This window comes from Protopterus annectens, chromosome 8.part0 (assembly GCF_019279795.1).
Source record: "Protopterus annectens isolate FY-2018-M chromosome 8.part0, PAN1.0, whole genome shotgun sequence".
NCBI classification, from domain to species: domain Eukaryota; kingdom Metazoa; phylum Chordata; order Ceratodontiformes; family Protopteridae; genus Protopterus; species Protopterus annectens.
This window is the reverse complement of record NC_056741.1, coordinates 781,357,176-781,381,922: the sequence shown is the minus strand read 5'-3', so window position 1 is coordinate 781,381,922 and position 24,747 is coordinate 781,357,176. Positions and strand designations below refer to the sequence as shown.

At 39.1% G+C, this 24,747-nt stretch overlaps 1 protein-coding gene across 1 annotated transcript in view; it reads right to left on the bottom strand.

Annotated features, from left to right (window-relative positions):
• The window catches only part of NEK7 (NIMA related kinase 7), a 1,336,142-nt gene extending 1,312,699 nt beyond the window's left edge, over window positions 1-23,443 (bottom strand). Inside the window, exon 1 of the mRNA XM_044080252.1 lies at window positions 23,330-23,443. The gene's annotated coding sequence lies outside the window, so the exon portion shown is untranslated. The remainder of the gene's footprint in view (window positions 1-23,329) is intronic.
• Window positions 23,444-24,747: the final 1,304 nt, after the last annotated feature.

Genomic DNA, 24,747 nt, shown 5'->3' with positions numbered 1-24,747 from the left:
TTTTTGTCTTGTCAAAAGGGAGATATCTGACAAAGGGAAATCAGTAGACATGGGTGCATGAACCAAGACGTTTGATTTCCTAGTAAAAGAATGAGGGTCTTCAGCCCAATACAAAATTGTTTTAGGAGAAAATGCAAACAGATTTCACAAACGTACATAAAGGACATTCCCCAAGACAGAAAACTGATTCCATGTGGGAGACCCTACAAGGAATCTGTCTACCACATTCTCATTTCATCGTTCAGACAGATGTAAGATACAAATCAGTGAAAAGGTAAAGGAATGTTTCCAGTGTGGTATTTATCTGTCCATAATGCCAAGATACAAAATAAGCATCAACAGTGAAAACACATTCTAGACAAGATGTCTGTGTGAACTCTTCAGCAGCAAGGAAACTTTTTTGTGCCTAAATGTCCTTTTTATACCATCACTCATGTTTTAGCAGACATACAATATGCAAGAAAAGCACTCAAACGTCAGTATACTAGACAGATGTTAGACATCCTTGGCAGGATATGCCCCATACACCTACACCATACTACAACATGGATTTAATGAAGAACATTATATTTTGGATCATGGTAGACTGAACTTTCACTCTGACATAAATCAACATGGGTTCTCGCTTCTCAAAATGGAGATCCTGCAGTACAAACGTAACATCCTTTTTTTTGGAAAAAACAAATTCCTCAGGTCTGGAATTCCAAGGGGTGGCATTTTCTTTGTTAGTAACAGGGTTTTCCACACTGTCACTCATGACTCAATATTAAGTGCTCCTGTTGGAAGTAGCTTTAATGGGTAAATTATTACATGGGTAGCTTTACAACTAACCCACGAAAGCTTCCTGGATACAGATTAAGAATGGTTTATCCAATGGATTTATAATCTGGATTTGGGCACTGCAAATTAATTGCTGGATTCACATCTATTTTACATCTTTATGCTCAATTCTTCCAGTGAATCTGTACTGTTTAGCTCAGAGTTTCCTGAAGATATAAAAATTGCCTGGCCAGCCAGTTACTGCACTCATCAAACACTACTGCAGAATAAACTGGATGATCTCCACTTATGGAGTATCAAAAATACAGCTGCCTTTAAATTAAAAAAAAAAAAAAGTACTTTGTATTGGAAGACATGACCAAGTACTTCCTCACCCATTAGGTAGGTATTCAGTTATAAAATCAGACTTTAACAATTGTACTGATCTTGATGCTGTAATAACAGAATATTTTGCTTTGGAAAGTTGAGTAAATGTACAAATGAGGAAATGCTATAACATAATCAGAATGATGATGCACATTCTTTTGCCTCCAGATGTGTTTTGACTGTTTTCCTTCCCCGTAAAGGGACAGTAGTAAGACCAATAAAAGAGTATGAATCTTTTTTTTTTCTTTTTATACTGTGAACAATATAAACTTGAGCATGTCTAAAAAGTATTTTAAACAGTAATATCAGTTAGGGATCTTGTATAGGAAGACTGCACAAGGGAGTTAATAATTTCCAGTCTACTACAGACTTGTCAAGCCAGACTTAATATGGGCATTTAAGGGTGTATATGATGAACTAATATGCATAACCTCAGATATCACTTTTTTAACTCGCACTCCAACGTGCCAGAAATAATTACCTACTTGCTGATATAAATGAAATCTAAAGTACAAACATGGGTGAATCTTTCAGTGCTCATGCAGGGAAGAGATGGAATAAAAATTACACAAAATCTTCTAACTTAAGTTCAAAAACAATGTCAAAATGAGAGTTTTGGCAACAAGGTCCACTAGACTATAGTAACTTTGAGATCAGCTTTTGATGACCTCTTCCAAGATCCTTAACCACAATTCAACATTAAAAATGACTTGGTCAAAAGTTATAAATTTTTTTAGAAAACACCTCAATATAGCTACCAAGGAAAGTAGACCTTTGGAAGAGAGTCCCGATCATATGAACTTTGCAGCTATTTTGTACTTCGAATATGACAACTCTATAATCCTAATTTATATCCGCTTGTTCCACTTAACATTGTTCTTCCCCTATGGCACCTCTCTGCCATATTTTTAACTCCTTTACATTTTCAAGCTTGCCTCTCTCTCTCTCGCTTGCCTACACATTCAGCCTATAATTTCTAAGGGAGTCTCTTTAGTCCAAGAGCCAACGCTCTCACCCAGTTTTCTGCATTATGAGTAACTTCAGCCAACAAAATCCTCAAATATCCCTTCTCTCCCTATTGTACTCCCACTCATTTTTTCCATCCCATCTCCCGAAGTCGTTAACTTTTCATGCTTCCAGACTCATTACTGTTTCATAAGCCTGTAAACAAACCCACAAATTACCAGCTGTAATTCCCTGTTGCATTATGCTTCACTCTCAGGATTTCACCTTTAACCCCTTAACATTAAATAGAGGAAAATTGTTTACACCCAATTTAAGATCATAAAAAGTTTGGTTTAAAGATACTTTCCTACACTTACAATATACCGCTGCCCTTCAGGTCTGTATGCATGTGACCATAATTGATAACGCAAAGACGTTTTAGGAAAAATCTATTTTGAATGTATATTTTGTAAATAATGTCCACAGTACTCCACCTTAATCAAATTATTTCAATGTCTGTGTATACAAGTAAAATGTAATTAAATGTATATTAACTAAATGCTCAAGTGCGGTTGCAAATTCAATTTGTATTCTTTGCTACAATTGTTTTTATCCCCACTGCCTTCTTGGCCTTGGTTATGGCTGAAAAGGGTCCATGGACCAGTTCACTTACCTGGTTAAAAGTTCAACTACCATACAAATACATAAAAAAAAAGTTTTACAGTTCATTAAATGTATACTGTTGAGCACATTAAGGTAAAATAACAGGCCTGAAAATATAGAGTCAGATATATATGCATTTAGTTTCAGGGAAAGACAAGGTATTAGAAAAGGAAAGATAAAGCATGAGATGTGCAGAAATATGTTCCTTTCTCAAATTAAAGATGTACGTTTAATGGAATGATAGATAAAGAGGCACATACAAGACAAGGCTTGGGAACCTAGGCTAAAGAGGCATGAAATCCATTACAGGATTTGGTATTATTAGTAGAATATACTTCAGATACAGCAAGTGAAGTCAGTTAGTTTTGACTGACATAGAGAAAAGATGAAATATCCAGGATTTTAGAATACGAGTTAGCTTTTGGACTTATATGTAAAAGGGTCTCTACAATACAGATACTCAAGCCCAAGTACAGAAGACAGGTCAAATAAATACTGTTTCAGTTTATATTACTCAGAAGAATCAGAACATATGTGCAGAAACTTTGGATATATATTACTAACCAACATCCTGGCTGATAGGTTCAGTGCCAACTTTACCCCACCCCCTACAGCGCCCATATCCGTACCGGAAAAATGGAGTGCCCCTGCAATCACAACAGAGCAGGTAAAAACTGCGCTCTCCAAAGCCAAGAACATCCATGGGGACCGGACAACATCCCAGGCTGCGTTCTAAACAAACTTAAGAATGAACTGGCCCCCTACCCAAGCACCATGTTCAATCACAGCCTCACATCAGGCTTTGTACCCACTGAATGGCGCACAGCAACAGTTATACCACTCCACAAAGGGGAAGCCACCACAGACCCCAGGAACTATCACCCTATTAGCCTGACAAGCCTGGTTTGCAAGGCCATGGAACGTATCACCATGGAACTCATAAACAAAGACATTGCTAACATCCAAACTCTGGACCCCACCCAGTTCGGGTTTGTGAAAGGCAAATCATGCCTCTTGAACCTGATGAACTTCTTTTGAAACAGTCACCAAAGCCGTAGACGAGGATAAGACAGTTCAGGTAGCCTATATTGACCTCGCCAAGGCTTTCGACACCATCCCCCATTCTGGAATTATAGATAAACTCACTAAACTGGGAATAACCCATATGTCACAAGATGGGTTGCCAACTGGCTAACTGACACAACCCACACTGTAAAAGTTGCAGACTTCAAATCTGATTTCAAACCTTTGACAAGTGGAGTACCTCAGAGTTCAGTCTTGGGTCCTCTCCTGCTTAGTATCTACTTCTCTGAAGTACAGGCTAACACAGAGGGCCGCTGGCTGACGAAGTTCGCAGATGACTGTAAATTAGGTACCATAGTCGAGTCCCCAAACGACGTGGGCATCCTACAGAAGGGCCTCACTGAGACCGATGCCTGGTGTCAGAGCCACTGCCTCAAGCTCAATGCCAAAAAGTGCATGGTCATCCCCTTTGGTAAAAAGTCGGTACCCATGAACTACCACATAAGCGGCAGTCCACTTAACGTCGAAGCTGTGATAAGAGACCTTGGGACTCAGGTGGACAGTAGTCTCTCCTTTGATAATCACATCGCCACAGTAGTCAGGAAATCCTTCTACATGGCACACCTCATCACGAAAGGGTTCTCATCCAGGAAAAAAAAAAAGAGGTCATTGTACCCCTCTACTCGGCTCTCATTAGACCCATTATTGAGCACAACACCCGTTTTGGAATGAACCTCACAAAACATCTGCAACAGCTGGAAAGTCCACAAAAATACCTCACAAAGAGGATTATGGGACTCAAACAGATGTCCTACGCGGACAGTCTCAAAATCTCCGGCTTTACTCAGTAGCATATCGCCTACTCAGAGGTGATCTCTGCCCAACATACAAAGCTATGACAAACCCAGAGCTGTTGGACCAGCTCCACCTAAAGAAATTCCAATCCCTCCAAGCTACACGCTCCAGGGACCTAAACCTTGTCACCACAATAAACAGAACAAGTTGGAGTGATAGATTCTCGTCCCAGAGACTTCCCATACTCTGGAACAAGCTACCTATGTCAAGCAGAGTTCCTCGTTAGCACTCTTCAAGAAAAATCTTGATGAGTGGATGGGAAATAGGAAATTCACCCCCGGGGATCACTTCTGTGGCTATGCTCGACAGGGGCAAAGGAAAATAACCTTCTTGGGTGGCGAAAGCCAGGGAACCTTGTTGGCTAGGCTTCCATAGGCCCTTGGGCCGATAGCCTAGTACCTACCTATGAACCAGCATTCCAGTATTTCTACGGACTGTTACTGTTTATCAGCACTGTTAATGAAGACAGTATTCTAATATTGTGAACATCTAATAAAGCCTTATTAAATGAACTACAGTGTTTGCAGAATTCATTCTGATAAGTACAAAAGACTTAGCCCATAAAAAGAGAGAGACTGGCACCAGTTCAGCTCAAGTTTGGGTAATTAACACATAAAGACTTTCATTCCAATCTCATTTCATTTTTTCCAGTTAATTCTAGTATACTACAGTCTTATGAATTATTTCATTTACTATCAAAATAGTTAACCATAAAAATTGAAAAACAATGAAAATTACACCAGAAAGAGAAACACTATGCTACTTAAATATACACCAGAAAGTGAAACACTATGCTACTTAAATATACACACACACACATATATATATATATACATATATATATATATATATATATATATATATATATATATATATATAGACAGATCTACTGCCTTCTGCCGAATTTACATTTCACTGAAACGTAAATGTCTGTGTGTATTTACACGAAAGTGTGTTTTACCAAAAACACACTTTCGTGTAAATAAGTAAAAAAAATTAGTTAAATAAATAAAAACATGCAGTTTGCATGTTAACTTAGTTTTACATCAACATTTAGTGTTGATGTACAACTAAGCAGAGTATTGTTGAGATCGTGGTACAGTGGGGATTAGGTTCATAGGTTGGTACTAGGCTATCTGCCCGAAGGCATTTATAAGCCTAGCCGGAATGTGTTGGCTTTTGCCACCCTCTTAGATTGGTTCCCTGTGCCTCTGACCAGCAGAGCCATTGAAGTGATCCCTGGGTGTTCCCATCCACTCGTCAAGGTGGTGGTGGAATGTGGATATCCAGAGTGATTAGTTTATGGTCAGATCTAACCTGCGATGGGTTGACATGCAGTGTGGAGCACCAGTCTCCCATGTTGGCGATGACCAGGTCCAATATATGTTGCCACCAATGGTGGGGGTGTTGACCAATTGATCCAATGCGTTATAAATTCTAGAAAATGTTGGGCAAGGGAGTTTGTACTTGAGTAATTCTCCCAGTTAATGTTTGGGTAATTGAAATCACCCAATATCAGGGTGTTTGGTAGGACCTTTATGTTTCCCAGTGTTTCCAGGAATGCAGAGTGGGGGTCCTGGGACATGGTGGGTTATCTGTAGCAAGCTAGAATTTAAATAGCAGTTTTGCCCATTGTTAGCTGCACGTGGATGACCTCTGAAGCATCGTGCTGTACCACTAACCTGGAGGTGTGGGTATCCTTGATGAATATGGATACTCCCCCGCCTTTTGTATTTCGGTCCGGGTTTTGTGGCCGAAATGTATGGTATGAGCTGTAGCCTGGTAGTGCTGGGGTGCTCCCTGGGAGCCTTAAACCAGGTTTCTGTTACTGCACATATAACAATTTTTTCCCCATACTGAGGAGTGCCTCGAGTGCGTGCATTCTGAGGTTTAGATTTTTGGTATTGAGTAGCATTACTCTCAGTTTTTTGATACTTGTGCAATTTACGGTGGTGGGTTGGTCTTTTGAGCCTTGCCTAAAAAAGGCACTATGGGGGTGGAAAGAGCCTTGGCCAGTATTCGAAAGCCTAAAGGGTGGCAGGTGCAAGCCGTTTTTAGCGAAGCAGTGTGGCTTGTCAAGCATGTCATCCCAGGCTGACAAGACACTGGATCCCCTTTGAATGGCACCAGAAGCTTAGCCAATTGTTGAAATTGACAATTTTTTTCTCTATACGGTGGTTATCATTCTTGGTGAGGGCAGGATGCTACTCAGGGTCATACCGGCCTGAGCTACGTGATCAGAGAGCTCCTTCATGTCTCTTTTCATGTTGTCCAGGGAGGAACGGCTCAGGTCATTCACACCAACATGGACAATGACAGTGTCATATTTGCACTTGTTCTGGAGTGACCCGAGTGCTTGTGTTATGTGGCGGATCCTGGCACCCGACAGGCAGCTAACAGTAATCTTCTCCTTGTTCAGCCTAGTGAGTGGGACGTCAGTGTGCCTGACTATACAGTCACCTATTACAAGTGTGTTGGATATGTTATTTTGCCATAAGGGCTGTGACAGTGTGGCACACTGGTGTTGTGAAGTATGTGTTTCATGGTTTGTGTTGGGGGGTGGAGGTTGCTTGGATGTCTGCTTTGAAGGTCTCTGTTGTTTTTGCAGATTTTTACTTAGAGCCTCCAAGTATGTTTTTGTGTATTTATGTGTGTTTTGTGCCGGTGCTGGTTTTCATAAGTCTATGCGAGACTGGTGGTGTGATGCAAGTAATTCCCTTCTCCTCTTGACTGCCTGGTCCAGTCTTGGGTTGAGAGAGCTTAGCCTCCAGTTTGGCTGTATAATTGTATCTCTCACATGTATTCGTGTTTGGTGGAAGGAGGAGAGGGTTGTCTGTGTACATGAGGCAATTGTAACATTGCCTCAAAATGCCCCGATTCACCAGTTGGACTGGAGAGTACACCTGAAACTGCCCTTTGGACATGCCTGAATAGGTACAATGAACTGTTTTACTGATTGGTTGATAAGGTCGAATAGAGAGCCTTGTCCTTCTCTACAGTATAGGGGGGTCTAGTGTTAAGGTTTATTAGTGCTTGCTATGAGTTTTGAGCAAGTGCTGGGATGAGAAGTGAACGGTTTGTGCTCAAGTTAAAGTTTGTCTAGTTCCAAGGGAAAAATTAAAGAGACTTTGTGGAGCCGGACATGCTGGAGTGATAGATTCTTGTCCCAGAGACTTCCCATACTCTGGAACAAGCTACCTATGTCAAGCAGAGTTCCTCGTTAGCACTCTTCAAGAAAAATCTTGATGAGTGGATGGGAAATAGGAAATTCACCCCCAGGGATCACTTCTGTGGCTATGCTCGACAGGGGCAAAGGAAAATAACCTTCTTGGGTGGCGAAAGCCAGGGAACCTTGTTGGCTAGGCTTCCACAGACCCTTGGGCCGATAGCCTAGTACCTACCTATGAACCAGCATTCCAGTATTTCTACGGACTGTTACTGTTTATCAGCACTGTTAATGAAGACAGTATTCTAATATTGTGAACATCTAATAAAGCCTTATTAAATGAACTACAGTGTTTGCAGAATTCATTCTGATAAGTACAAAAGACTTAGCCCATAAAAAGAGAGAGACTGGCACCAGTTCAGCTCAAGTTTGGGTAATTAACACATAAAGACTTTCATTCCAATCTCATTTCATTTTTTTCCAGTTAATTCTAGTATACTACAGTCTTATGAATTATTTCATTTACTATCAAAATAGTTAACCATAAAAATTGAAAAACAATGAAAATTACACCAGAAAGAGAAACACTATGCTACTTAAATATACACCAGAAAGTGAAACACTATGCTACTTAAATATACACACACGCACATATATATATATATATATATATATATATATATATGGATCTACTGCCTTCTGCCGAATTTACATTTCACTGAAACGTAAATGTCCGTGTGTATTTACACGAAAGTGTGTTTTACCGAAAACACACTTTCGTGTAAATAAGTAAAAAAAAATTAGTTAAATAAATAAAAACATGCAGTTTGCATGTTAACTTAGTTGTACATCAACATTTAGTGTTGATGTACAGCTAAGCAGAGTATTGTTGAGATCGTGATACAGTGGGGATTAGGTTCATAGGTTGGTACTAGGCTATCTGCCCGAAGGCATTTATAAGCCTAGCCGGAATGTATTGGCTTTCGCCACCCTCTTAGATTGGTTCCCTGTGCCTCTGACCAGCAGAGCCATTGAAGTGATCCCTGGGTGTTCCCATCCACTCGTCAAGGTGGTGGTGGAATGTGGATATCCAGAGTGATTAGTTTATGGTCAGATCTAACCTGCGATGGGTTGACATCCAGTGTGGAGCACCAGTCTCCCATGCTGGTGATGACCAGGTCCAATATGTTGCCACCAATGGAGGGGGTGTTGACCAATTGATCCAATGCGTTTGAGTTTATAAATTCTAGAAAATGTTGGGCAAGGGAGTTTGTACTTGAGTAGTTCTCCCAGTTAATGTTTGGGTAATTGAAATCACCCAATATCAGGGTGTTTGGTAGGACCTTTATGTTTCCCAGTGTTTCCAGGAATGCAGAGTGGGGGTCCTGGGACATGGTGGGTTATCTGTAGCAAGCTAGAATTTAAATAGCAGTTTTGCCCATTGTTAGCTGCACGTGGATGATCTCTGAAGCATCGTGCTGTACCACTAACCTGGAGGTGTGGGTATCCTTGATGAATATGGATACTCCCCCACCTTTTGTATTTCGGTCTGGGTTTTGTGGCCGAAATGTATGGTATGAGTTGTAGCCTGGTAGTGCTGGGGTGCTCCCTGGGAGCCTTAAACCAGGTTTCTGTTACTGCACATATATCAATTTTCCCCATACTGAGGAGTGCCTCGAGTGCGTGCATTCTGAGGTTTAGATTTTTGGTATTGAGTAGCATTACTCTCAGTTTTTTGATACTTGTGCAATTTACGGTGGTGGGTTGATCTTTTGAGCCTTGCCTAAAAAAGGCACTATGGGGGTGGAAAGAGCCTTGGCCAGTATTCGAAAGCCTAAAGGGTGGCAGGTGCAAGTCGTTTTTAGCAAAGCAGTGTGGCTTGTCAAGCATGTCATCCCAGGCTGACAGACACTGGATCCCCTTTGAATGGCACCAGAAGCTTAGCCAATTGTTGAAATTGACAATTTTTTTCTCTATACGGTGGTTATCATTCTTGGTGAGGGCTGGATGCTACTCAGGGTCATACCGGCCTGAGCTGCCTGATCAGAGAGCTCCTTCATGTCTCTTTTCATGTAGTCCAGGGAGGTACGGCTCAGGTCATTCACACCAACATGGACAATGACAGTGTCATATTTGCACTTGTTCTGGAGTGACCCGAGTGCTTGTGTTATGTGGCAGATCCTGGCACCCGACAGGCAGCTAACAGTAATCTTCTCCTTGTTCAGCCTAGTGAGTGGGACGTCAGTGTGCCTGACTATACAGTCACCTATTACAAGTGTGTTGGGTATGTTATTTTGCCATAAGGGCTGTGATAGTGTGGCACACTGGTGTTGTGAAGTATGTGTTTCATGGTTTGTGTTGGGGGGGGGTATGTGTTTCATGGTTTGTGTTGGGGGGTGGAGGTTGCTTGGATGTCTGCTTTGAAGGTCTCTGTTGTTTTTGCAGATTTTTACTTAGAGCCTCCAAGTATGTTTTTGTGTATTTATGTGTGTTTTGTGCCGGTGCTGGTTTTCATAAGTCTATGCGAGACTGGTGGTGTGATGCAAGTAATTCCCTTCTCCTCTTGACTGCCTGGTCCAGTCTTGGGTTGAGAGAGCTTAGCCTCCAGTTTGGCTGTATAATTGTATCTCTCACATGTATTCCTGTTTGGTGGAAGGAGGAGAGGGTTGTCTGTGTACATGAGGCAATTGTAACATTGCCTCAAAATGCCCCGATTCACCAGCTGGACTGGAGAGTACACCTGAAACTGCCCTTTGGACATGCCTAAATAGGTGCAATGAACTGTTTTACTGATTGGTTGATAAGGTCGAATAGAGAGCCTTGTCCTTCTCTACAGTATAGGGGGGTCTAGTGTTAAGGTTTATTAGTGCTTGCTATGAGTTTTGAGCAAGTGCCGGGATGAGAAGTGAACGGTTTGTGCTCAAGTTAAAGTTTGTCTAGTTCCAAGGGAAAAATTAAAGAGACTTTGTGGAGCCGGGAATAGTTATACCTTAGCTAACTGGCGCTGCCCGGCGCGCAAATGTGGGTTTTATAGCAGGGAAATGAAAGAGAAAGAAATTAGCCCAAAATGGCTAATAAACTACTAATTTCTGGGCTGAAACCACTCCTCCAGGGACAGATAGGCTGCTCAAAGCTCCCTCTCTCACAGTGAACAAAGAAACTTCCTTCTATCCAAGTAAGGTATGGGCAAACACAGAAACGTGCAACACAGCCCTGAATTCAGCGCTAACCTGAAAACTGGACTATACTAGCTTAGAAAGGCGGTTAAACAAGTATTTTTTTTTTTTTTCAGAAAATAAAGCAGATACAATCAGAAAAACACTTTAAATGCACAGAAATGGCTATCACACTTGAGTGTGTAGCCTACAACAGTTAAACAGGTAATTTAAACAAAAATGACTTTGTTACAGTGCAGGCAGTAAAATAAGTACAATATGTAGCTGAAACAAGCTTTTTAAATCACATAAACTCTAGACAATCTGCATTTTAGACAGAATTAGCTAAAGGCAGCAAGACAATGCAGAAAAAATTATATTTAATCACTCCAAAGTCTCTCTTTTGTCTCTCTACTACTGTAGAACTCTGCAGGGCACCAGGCAGGAGCTTGCTAAGCTGTACACTGGGATGAGGGAACATTTCCTTTTCCCCACTGTAGTGGGATCTCGAGTGAGAACATTAAAGTAGGGGGGTGTGGGGGGCTTGCTCCCCTGCATAAAACTGTTTAAAGTGTTTTTGTTTGTTTTCATAGACTTGCACGAGTGCGTTTTCACTGAAACGCACTTTTGGGTAAATCCATTCACGAATTTACGTTTCGTTGAAACGTAAATTCAAAAGAATGCAGTACACACACACACATTTATATATATATATATATATATATATATATATATATATATATATATAGAAAATACATACGTGTGTGTGTGTGTGTGTATATATATATATATATATATATATATATACACATACATACACACACACACACACACACACACACACACACACACACACACACACACAAATAGGTTTCTCACTTCCCTCCAACTCACACAGTGATAGGCCATGGCTAGAGTCTGGCCTTTTACCATGTCACGTAAGCAGCTTACATCACAAACTCAATCACTTAAGAGATTATGTTATCTTCAGGAATGATTCTCTCTTCTTTCTTAGTTATAAAAATCTGCTCCACAACACAGATAAAGTATCATAAAGAATAGTTAACATCTGCCAACTCATCAGATTCCCAAAAAGCATGTTCCACAATTACCTATCTCTCACCACTCATTCAGTATTTGCTATCTACCAGAGGCAAATTCAATGAAGTCTGTTTAGTGTATGAAAAGCACTTAAGCAAAACACTTCCAAACAAAAATCCTACACCTTCTGGATATTGTTGCATACTTTGGAGCCTTACAGATTACCCTCCTGTTGTTCCTTTGTAAAATGCCATTCCAATCTTTATTCCCAATCTTTTCAAACCACATCCGATTGATTTTTATAATTTTCCTACTAAAATATCTTTTTTGAACAGATTCTATTCTACAATCAACTAAAAACTCTACCATAGCATTTTTCCCCCCACTTAACACTCCAATTCTACCATAGCTGTTTTTTCCTACTTAACACTCCCCCAATTCTTTTATCTTGGCCTATACTCTGTTATCAACCTCTAATAGGGAAGGCAGTCTCTAAACTTCAGTTCAAACATCTGCTTGGCTTCATCCTACAATTTCCTTTCCCCTTCTAGGCTTCATCCTACAAATTTCCTTTCCCTTTCTAGTCATCTGTTTATTTGCTGACTTTCTCCAGTAAATTCCAGCCCCTTGTTGCCCATTTTCTGTACCCCTAGCCGCAATTATCCCCATTAGTAAAAAATATCCATGTTGCCTTACTTACTTTATAACATTCTGTATGGTTATTTTCCTTTAAGATCTGCATCCAAAATCCTACACTCTCCTTATTTCTTGAACTACCCCTTATTTCTTGAACTACCCCTATTCCTACCCAGTGTTTCATCATCATCATGACCACTTTCTACTTTGATTCACAACCTTTTGCTTGAGAAGCTGTGGATGACAAAGTAATTTATTTGGGAGGAGAAGATAGCAACAGTTAAGTGGGATAAGATTATACTTCACATAGAACAGGGTGGTTTAATATTAACCGATTTGAAGGGATGCAACTAAGGTTCATATGCAAAACACAAGAACTCAATAATTCCTGGGTTAGGAGGTGCACAGTCTAACTTGGTGAAACTAAGGGAAATTACTTTATCACTGTCAAATAATCGCTGGCACAGTCTGTCAAGAAGAAGTGTACACGTGTATAAGAACAGCAAATTAAAGTATACCACTATGGTAATTATTTGTTTCGCCTTCATCAAAATCCAAACATGAGACATATATAAATATTTGGGAAAAGTGGTATGTTAGGTTGCATGTAAAGGAAATGGCCATTACACATTTTCCTGACAACTGTTAATCCCAGACATGGCTTGTTGGGGGAGGTGCAGTGCACAACTGTTATAACAACAAGCAGAAATAAATTACTAACAAAATCACCATGCGCTGGGTCAAATGGTAGAGGCAAACACAGTTCGAAGTGATCAGTCCAAATGCAGTCCAAATACGAGTACAAAGTCACAGACTCCTATACGAAGAAATGATAAACGCCACTGTGATAGTAAAAAAGCAATTTAATGGAACAAAACTGTAAGCGCTTTCTCCCGTAGGCTTCTTCAGACAGTATAAATATAAAGCCACCATTCACATCTTAAATACAAGCTTAAACCAAATCATTGGTCAAAAATGAATCATGTGTATACTAAATCCACCTCCCAATTAAAAACATAAGCACTGATATGTCATTTAAAAATAACAAATACATAGAAACAAAACAGTTATGACATAAAATAAAAGTGTGAGTAGTATCCTAAATTACTAATGGGGTCTACGACACCTCCTCTTTCTCAAGACAGGTGCAATGTGCACCTTATCATTAAGACCAGGGGGCTTATCCGCCCTGCATCGGATAATCCATCTCATCTCCTTCTCAAGAGTATGGTTGATGATGTCACCACCTCTAGCATTAGTATCAGTATGCAAGTTATACTCAAAAAGTTTCAAAGTCCAAAAATAGAGGTAGACACTCCAGGACAATCGAAGCCAACCAATAAGTCAATGCAGTAGATAAAAGTGAAAAATGTCATGAAGGGACAAATTATGCGGGCAGCCAGATTAAATCCTACTGAGATTGGTTATGAAGAAGAACTTGATAAGATGAGGGATATGTTTATTAATAGAGGGTATAGTGAATATATTTTCAATAGGATGCGGTTGGAGGTTGATACACTTAGATTGGGTATAGCGAGACCGTACTTTTCTGAATGCCCCAGTATAGGAGAGGTGGTACCTTCTACCTCCTTGAGTCATCCTAATACTCTGAGAGCCCCATTGTTTTTCACTCAAGATGCGGGAGCAATTAGAGGAATTTTAGAGAAACGATGGGAAATTCTAACCCTAGACCCGGTAGTAAGTGAAGTGGTAGGTTCTAAACCCATGGTGGCTTATAAGAATAAACCAAATTTACAGAGTTTGTTATGTTATAAAAGCCTTAATAGCTATCCTAATAGTACTTTTCGTATGGCACACAATACGCGCCCTTGTGGACGCTGTAATCAATGTGGTTTTATAGATAGCACAACTTCATTTGTACATCCTGTTACACTTTTTGAGTATAACTTGCATACTGGTACTAACTGTATGAGTTCTAATGTGGTTTATTTAGCGAGGTGCTCTGCTTGTCCTTCGTTTTACATAGGTAAAACGAACAGGACTTTAAAGGAAAGGATTAGGGAGCACCTCTATTTGATCACAGGACTGGAAGTGATGTGAATGCGTTAGCGAAGCATGTTAAAACTACAGGTCCGGAGCACACTTTCAAGTTCTGTGTCTTGCAGTTAGTTTTTACTAATGCTAGAGGTGGTGACATCATCAACCATACTCTTGAGAAGGAGATGAGATGGATTATCCGATGCAGGGCGGATAAGCCCCCTGGTCTTAATGATAAGGTGCACATTGCACCTGTCTTGAGAAAGAGGAGGTGTCGTAGACCCCATTAGTAATTTAGGATACTACTCACACTTTTATTTTATGTCATAACTGTTTTGTTTCTATGTATTTGTTATTTTTAAATGACATATCAGTGCTTATGTTTTTAATTGGGAGGTGGATTTAGTATGCACATGATTCATTTTTGACCAATGATTTGGTTTAAGCTTGTATTTAAGATGTGAATGGTGGCTTTATATTTATACTGTCTGAAGAAGCCTACGGGAGAAAGCGCTTACAGTTTTGTTCCATTAAATTGCTTTTTTACTATCACAGTGGCGTTTATCATTTCTTCGTATAGGAGTCTGTGACTTTGTACTCGTATTTGGACTGCACATGGACTGATCACTTCGAACTGTGTTTGCCTCTACCATTTGACCCAGCGCATGGTGATTTTGTTTGTTTTTATTCTATGTTTTATGACCATTGCTATTGCTGGGTCTTGGCTCCGTTGTCTTGGTGCATACCTTGTTTTTTTAGAAATAGATTACTGCCACCATTACTTCTTTCAGTTTAACAACAAACATGCAAAAAGTCAGAAAAGGGTTATTTTTGGTGGGGAAGCAGTCTATGTATGAAAGTGAAGAACTATGAAAAATGACAGCACTAGTCAATCAGTTGCACTGGCTTTTTTTAAGTCATTGCGAATAAGTATATGTGGAAGGGTTAACTGTGTGCATGAAAAAAAAGTTTATTTACTTGTGGGCAAATTTGGAGGACTCCTACATGATCGATACTAACATCACATACCAGAAGAGGCATGATCTACTGGGGCAGCCTATGTACAAAATGAAATGAAATTAGCATTTGTGATATTTCAGAAACACAATGAAGAACAACCAGTGTTCTAGTTCAAGCTGTTCTCCATAAATGTTATCCCTGCAGCAAATGTCAATAGATTTGTTCCATAACAGACATGACTACTTGCTTTTTCTCCATGGGGCAAACACATAAGGCACAAATCATAAACATAATACAAGAAGTAGTTGTCCCTGAAATATGAACTGCTCATACAGCAGAATTAAAAAATGCATATGAAGAGAGAGTGTTCAAAAATTCATGCAGCTTTTTCATTACCTCTCTATCTCAAACAACTTAAATGCATTCTAACTGCCATATTCTAATTTATTTAATTAAAAGTACTAGACAATGCCAGTTTTGGGACATAATCCTTTAAAGACAAACTCTTAACAACAGACAAAAACATCTATCACAATGTGCCAGGCTGCCAAGCTGCATTATGTCCTCCTCCTATTAGGATTGGGTATACGACTTCTAGTTTAAGTTGGGGAATGCAGAATATCCATAAGACCTCTTCACCAAGATGTCAAAACACAAAAGGCAATTTCTCAATCTACACACAAGACTAAACTCTGTGACAAGGGGTACAGTGCAGTGTGTTCTAATTGAGTAATGGTCATACAATGAAATCTCTAATATGATTACAATGTGCATCTCTAGAGCATTTTGTACCAGTGTCCCATTAAAACTAAGAAAGCTTTATTATGAACATTATAAAGGAGACAAAGATGTAGCAAATGTAGTTTATACAGACATTTTATTGTGACAGTCTGGCATGTTGCATTCTAAATGGTTTCCCGTAGGAGTGATTATGTGACTTCAGCATGTGTCTGATATATATCTGTATTGTGTGGTCACTATATTACATTACATTGCAAGAAATGTGATATATACAAATTCCCCAGGAAAAAAACAACTGAGCTGTCACTGGAAATATGTTATGACTAAAACTCCCTGCACAGATGGAGAAAATGTGACATCATCAAATTAAGCACTTAGTTATAATTACAACGCCAAGCACAGAATGGTACTTTTTGTGCATTCAGTACAAGTCTCCAAACTTAATTCCATGAAAGTTTTATCACGGACTGAGATACTGCTTCTTACACATATCCACTCAGACACTTCATATCAACATACTATCAAAATGCATTACAGTCTTTCCATTAAGGGTAGGTATAGGATTTATATTCTGTTCATATGCTGTTTTCCCCTTAATATATCTAGTAAGTTGTCTTTACATCAAAAGTAAGCCAGGTTTCTTTTGAATATGGTGTCTTAAGTCACTAGATTTAGGCTTACCCCCCCCCCATTTAGACTCCTGCAACGGTACACACTACGCAAAGATAAAGCAGTCTGCATACATCTTTAATCACCAATTATTTACATGAAAATCACTAATTAAAATAACTCTGTAGCAAAGAGTTTTTTTTCTACAAGATGTGATAAAGAATTTCCTTCAAATAATTTCAGGGACTATGTTGTTTGCCACTTGGTTCACAAAAACCCTACATTTGACATTTTTCCAGGTTAACAACAGTTTGTACAAATACTACTACAGTGGTCTCATGAAAGAAAATCTGAAATAATAAAAGTTTAGCATTTTTTTCTGAGAAAATTGTATCATTCTAAAATGTATATGCTGACTAGCAATCAATGTACCCATCCTAAATTGAACAATAGCAATTACAAAAAGTACTGACATCTGTAGCTATTGAAAACAAATAGCTGCAGACACCCTCTATTCCATAAAGTGAGGAAAACAAGCTTAACTCTCAGAAGGGTGGAAGAGAAACTTATGCCCTTCCCAAAGCCAGATATAAAAAAGTAGTCTTAGCATATGAGAGGTTGCCTAGAGAGGAGTTATGGTACTGTATAAGGAAGACAGGAATGGGACACAGTATGCAAGAGTGGTTCAGGATATGTACGAGAGCAGTGTGACAACAGTGGTGAGGTCTGCGGTAGGACTGGCAGATATGTTCAAGGTGGAGGTGGGATTACATCAAGGATCAGCTCTGAGCCTTTTCTTACTTGCAATGATGATGATGATGATGATGATGATGATGATGATGATGATGATGGACAGGTTGATAGACGACAGGAGTCCCCATGGACTATGATGTTTGCGGATGACATTATGATTTTTAGGCCCTGGAAAGGTGGAGATATGCTCTACAGAGAAGAAGAATGAAGGTCAGCAAGACTAAGACAGAATATATGTATGTGAATGAGAGGGAGGACAGAGGAATGGTGAGGATGAAGGGAGTAGAGATGATGAAGATGGATGAGTTTAAATACTTGGGATCAACACTTCAGAGTAATGGTGAGTGTGGAAGACAGGTGAAGAAGAGACTGCAGGCAGACTGGAGTGGATGGAGAAGAGTGTCAGGCAGGAGTGATTTGTGACCGACGAGCACCAGTAGGAGTGAAACGGAAGGTCTACAACGTTGTGGCGAGACCAGGTTTGTTATACGAGTTGGAGATGGTGGCACTGACAAAAATACAGGAGTCAGAGCTGGAGGAGGCAAAGTTAAAGATGTTAAGATTTGTATTAGGTGTGATGAGGATGGACAGGATCAGAAATGGGTACATTAGAGGATCAGCTCAGGTTGGACAGTTTGGAGACAAAGCCAAACAGGTGAGATTGCGTTGGCTTGGACATGTGCTGAGGAGGGATGCTGGGTATATTGGGAGAAGGATGCAGCTGTCAGGTAAGAGGAAAAGAGGAAGACCTAAGATAAGGTTTACGGATGTGGTGAGAGAGGACATGCAGGTGGTTGGCATGACACAGCAAGATGCAGAGGACAGGAAGAAATGGAAACAGATGATCCGCTGTGGAGATCCCCAATGGGAGCTGCCAAAAGTAGTAGTAGAAGAAGAAGAAAAAATAGTAGTCTTGATTAGAAAGAAAGTGGAAGGAACAGCTTTCTGTACACTAATGTGCAAATATTGACACATACACATCCAATGCATGTACAATACATTCCGTATACATCATCTACATACAATGGGTGCCAAGGAAGAATTGCCTCTATACAATGGACACTCTTTAGAAATACTATGACACTTTTCCTAAACACTCCCATTGTACAACAGCAATAATCCATGACCGAGTTTGGGTAATGCTGGATTCGCCTATGGCTGGTTTTGTCTGACTACTCAGGCTTCACCTTCATGATCACACCATGCCAACATTGGGTAAACCCTGCATTACTCACACCCAGTTGTGGATTATTGCTAAAAGGTCTATATTTTACTTGCTCTGATATACACATTAGAAAGTGCTCTGTCTGCATGCACTAAAAGTCATTAGTGTGCGCAATGTACTATATAAAGCTGATCATCCAGTTGTCTTGCTCTATAATTTTATATAAAAATAAATAAATAATAAGGACATATGTAGGCAATGTTAATTTCAGGTCAAAATGGCTATCATTAAAAAATGTCTTCATTCTCCATCTACTCAGATAATACAATTTATAGGTATGGGGATGGTGGAGCCTATTCAACATGCAAGAGGGACCAGGCAGAAATTAATCCTGGAAAGGGAAGCAATCCATTCACTGCAAAACAAGCATACACAGTGCCCACACCTCTATAAGCAGTTTGGTGGACTGCCAAATTCACCTATAGTTATGTCTCAGGGATACAGGAGGAAATGGGCATCTGGATAAAAACTTAAATATAAAACTGTCATGGACATTCAGAAGCCATACAGCTGAAAACACTTGATGTCCTTAAAGAGATCATTTGCATGCATTCCATGTGCATCCATTAAAGGAGATTTAAGGTATCACACAGTGAAAACTCTAGCTTTGCTGAGTTTTTCTTGTAGATTTTACTGAATGGTTTGCCTGTGTGGCCTTTTTACCCTTTGGTTTGGTAGTTAAACATTCAAGGATTTGTATTTCTGAATATGGTTTTGTCAGCTTATCTTCAATTTAAGTCTGTACAAGATTTGCAAAGAAACAGAAAGTATACTTTTATCTATTGTTATTTTCTACGTAATGTAAATAGTTATGTCCTGCTTTTTTTAAATGGTTGTAATAAAGGTTTCATTTTTTCTAGAGACTTTTATGTGCCTTTAAAAAATAATGAAAATGCATACAAATGACCATCTTACTGAGCACACAGTTTATCCTGCCATCCTGAAGTTCCAAGTCTCACAAACTAACTACTTGAGCTTTGCTTCCAAGGTCAGAATGAAATAAAACTTCCTTGCCAAAGAAAATGATGGATGCACATTACTGAAACTCTGCACTTACTGTTCCTTGCAACAAGTTACAAGCTCTGCAAAGTAAGAGTATGTACACAGGGGAGTGACAGTGTCAAAACCTGAAGAAAATGACAAACATTCTTTAACAATACCTAGAACAGTCAAAAGCATTACAGGCCATAAATAACATAGCAACCAGTGCAACACAACCATTTTATACCACAACTAAAACATTTTCATAATTAGAGACTAGCCTGACATGTAGTGTGTTACTCTGCAAAGTTAATTATTTTTCATTGATATACAGACATTGAAAACAAAGTAGTTCAAATTTTCTCTATAAACATTTGTTTCTAGGTACAATGCAAACAGTCAGCAAGACATCTGATCTTTTTTGGTGACAGATGAAAAAGAGAGAGAGAGAGACAAAGAGAGAAGCTATTCAACTTGGTGCTTTCTGAATCTAGTCTGAGGTGTGCATGTTAGGGAAGCATGGCAACAATATAGGCCACAAAGGAGGGGGAACAGACTGCACCCATCTCAAAACATCTGTGCAAGAAAACAGCCAGACCCAAGCAATAAACATACACCCGTCACTCACTCACCTAATATGCTTGAATGGGAAAGTAGTATCGACACTGTAAATGAATTTCAAACACAGCAAAATTTTACCATGCTGTGTCAAACAGAAACTTATGAAAAGCTATCTATATTCTGAAACAATTGGTTGAAAATTACTCTCATGAAAAGTTACGTACAATACAGTTAAACCAGTTTTTCTTTTAAATAAACTTCACACCAACAACTAGTCCTCACAAGCTTAACGTGATTGTTAAAGATTCTGAACACTTTGATTTATCCGAATTATATGTAGTAGCAGAAAAACTACAACTCTTAAAACATAAAATATACAAATAAAATAAATAACAAAAACTAACATTTTAGTGGCTTCAAGCTCAACATTAAGAACAGAATCAACAAGCTTACACAACAAAAACTAGGAACACACCACAAGAAATTAGGGTTTGGTAATGAACATTGACTGATAAAGTAAGGGGGGGGTGTAGTGGTCAATTGCCTGCTTTTTATATGCAAAAGTGAATGGCAATGCCGGACTTAACCCAACCCTCTGTTTATGCAGATTCATTACATGGGCACAACCACAATGACAACCTTGCCCTGCCACAGCAGCATAGCAAGTATGGAAGGGAATGGTACAGTGTCAGGAGCTGCAAAGTCCGCATAGCTGCAGCAAGTAGAGACAGCTGAACTGTATGTAGACTAGAGAATCTGGCACAGGAAAATTGTCGCAGACAGACTGGTAACCAAAAAAGACTTAGCAATGGTTGTTTTGTCTAAACAGACAACAAAAGTTGAACAGTCTTTCAACATGCAAAAAAATGAAGGCAACAAACAACAGGGGCAGGTCAAAATCTAGTAACCCATCTGTTACACTTTTTAAACCACAACGGTGAATTCTTACACTTGCAAATAACCTGTCCTTCATGCCATTTACATTTCTAAATTCCCCCCAGGTTTCAAACCCAGTGACTTACTCCGGAAAGACATGCTGCAATTCCATCATCCATCTCCCCTATGAGGAAGAGAGAAAAAAAAGTTCTTGTACTGCATATCCTCACTAATCCAAAGTAACGCCTTCTTGTTCAAGAGTACAAAAAACTTGAGTCCAAATGAAAAATCCCATTCCTAATTAATTCCATGTACACAGAGACACACTGCTGCATTTTAAACTGGATACAGACTTGAACGCCTCGTACACATTCTGACATGGTTTGTACAACACATTCAACCCAACTGGCGTATTATAACCAAGCGCTATAAAACAGCTTCTACTACAAAAAAATATATATTAACTGCATGTACTGATCAACTCCAGCAACGTCTCTGCTGAACTAAACGAACACGTACAAAGAACCAGACCTCTCAAAATGTCATCGAATTTGCCAATTTTTTTTAATCTGTTTTTGTACAATCTGTGATGTTATAGAAAATCGGCGAATGTTGCACTTTGTCTACTACAGTAGAAAAGCATAACGTTTTACCACAATACTCTCAGCCTCAAATAATATAATCATGCATTCTATTTACTACTGTCAGAAAACGTAACACTGTTAAATTTGAGTAAAAAATCAGGGACAGTTGACAGATATGTATGCTCCTCTCTAACAGCGATGTCAGCAGGTTAAACTTAGAGATGAAACATCACACTTTACTTACTGGACAGACATGCACTATTTTAATTAAACGCGAACAGTACTGTACCGGGTTGTAACAACTGTCTGCAGAGAGAGACAGACAGACGCTACAGCAAGAGTAATCCACCTGCTGACAATTCAAACAGTACGCAATCCGAGCCAATTGTAGAGCTGGAAATGCTCATAATACTATCCCGAGCTGTATTTCTCGGAAAAATGTGCCTCGAATTGTCTGAACTACTACATCGTGTATATCTGTCTGCAAAACATATTATGCGCAGAGACGCTTATTCAAAGTTGCCTCTTCATGGTTGGAAATGGCAACAGCAATTGGTTAAGTGCGTTTGAGGGTAGCATTTAGTGTACTTTTTAGGGTAACGCACGGCAACAACCTTCCTAAATTCCTGATAAGAACTTAGTGCCTAAAGTAACATGCTTAGTTCATTTTCGACCACTACTGTTACTTCTCAATCGAAATGCGGCTTTGATGCAATAAACGGGCCGCATAAAGTCATTACAGTATTTCCTGGATATGGTTAATAAGGTACACACTACTTGAAGCATGCGCTGCTTGAGAAACTCGATCTGTCAACAATTGTACTGTACAAAACACTTAAGCTCAAGACTCCACAAATACTTTATGAATGCCTCTTCTATATCAAAAGCGATTCTCTTAAAAACGCCCCCCCCCCCCAAGTCACTGCACTGACATTTTGGCTGTCATCAAGACTGCACAAAATTACAACTCAGAGCACTCACGCGATCGATCCCCTTGCACACGTACACATTTTTATTTTGCTTAAGCAACTACGAAAAACTTTAGGAAGTTAAAACTATACACACAGTCTACTGACAACTTAAAAAAAGTTATTAGCAGACATTTCGATAAACTCTGGAAAAGCAGTACAAATTCCATCCGCTACAAACTACAGATCCCAAGCAAGACGCCCCAATTTATATTGAACCTATAATGACCCGCTACAAAACCACATACTGTTAAACATATGTATAATAAAACCATATAAACAGGCCCAAGAAAGTTCAAAACTAGACAAAATTACAAAGCTACAGTCATATACCTAACTTAGAAACATGACCTCTTATAGTCAAAGCAAATGTCACGATCGCAATCTCTCCATACAAACAAAAAAAAAAAAACTTAACAGCACGCATATGACTACATGCCTACCTATTCAATCAATATTTTCGTAACTAGATGCACGCTGCTATTTTCCCTGCTAAATGCACTGCATACAGATCCTATTAGGACAAGAGTGTTTGTCACGTGACGCCTCCATGGTACCGGATATATGAAGTCAAATTCCAACCATTTTGAAACTAGACGATTTTGAAGTTATTACTACGCTGTATGGTATGTATCTGTAAATTCTAATAGTAGTCGCAAGAGAGATGGGAACTGAGTTTGCAGACTGGAGGCAGAGATAACAGCGACAGTATATCGTAAACACAGAACATAAAATGTCACAGCAAAATATCAAAAATAGGAACGCATTTTTGTCAAAATATAAGGCTATCTGGATACTGTGCGCTATATGTTACTGATAAAAAATTTTTGAACAACTTTTGTTCAGTTCTCTAATAGTTATATACCGTTAAAGAGAATTAACTTTGTGAAGAAAATTTAATCTGGGGAGAATACGGCTGTGTATGAGGACAAATGTCAGTAAGGAGTGTGCCTGTATTATAGCAGTTGAGTAATATACAGGTGACACACCGGCATTTGCTAGTATACAAACAAGCTAAAATTTTATTTAAACTAATATTAACATTCCAGCTGTAAAGCAGACTTGGAAGGAACATAAAGAAAGCAAAAGGAGACCCTAGACTCCGGGACAAATTTATAAGTAATAAGAAACATTTTTAAAACATTAGTACAATTAACTTCATAAGTTGACAGAATAATAAATATAATGTAAATTAATATGCATTTTCTGAAGTAAAAGTCTATAGCTTATTGTCAGTCTTTATAAGTGCAATGCACAACCACCACTTTTTCTTCCAATATTGCCAGTTTTAAGGAAGGACAGATGAAAATTTTGAGCCAAAATCAGGGACAGATGAGAAGTATGGATGAGACAAGGACATCCTGCTGAGAGGTGGATGGATTGCATAAAAGAGGGGTGGATTGTATAAGAGAGGACTTGTGGCAGCAGCCACGACTGTCGACAAAAAATATTAAAGAGTTGCTATGAATTGTGAGAAGTGGCAATAGTTGCTGCAACATCCTGGCCCTATATAAATATGGGAAAAGGGAGGATGATGATGGAGATTAGCAACATTGCAGTAAAGTAATAGCTGTGGTTTGCAATAAACTTGTCCAGTGTTATTAAACCTTGTGCATGATTTACAATGTTACAGAGAAGCAGAACAGTTATGCGGAGTGCAATATAAAGTAGTAGCCTATACTGAGGTTAAGACTTATAGACCCTGTTATTGTATGATATTAGAACAGGTCTGTCATATGACTCCAGATAATTATATGTCCTATTAAGATCCAATAATGTAAGCTAAATTCTTTATTTCAATATTCTTGTTATAAGTTTTCTTCAGTATAAACAACCACAGCAATTTCATAATACTGGAAAA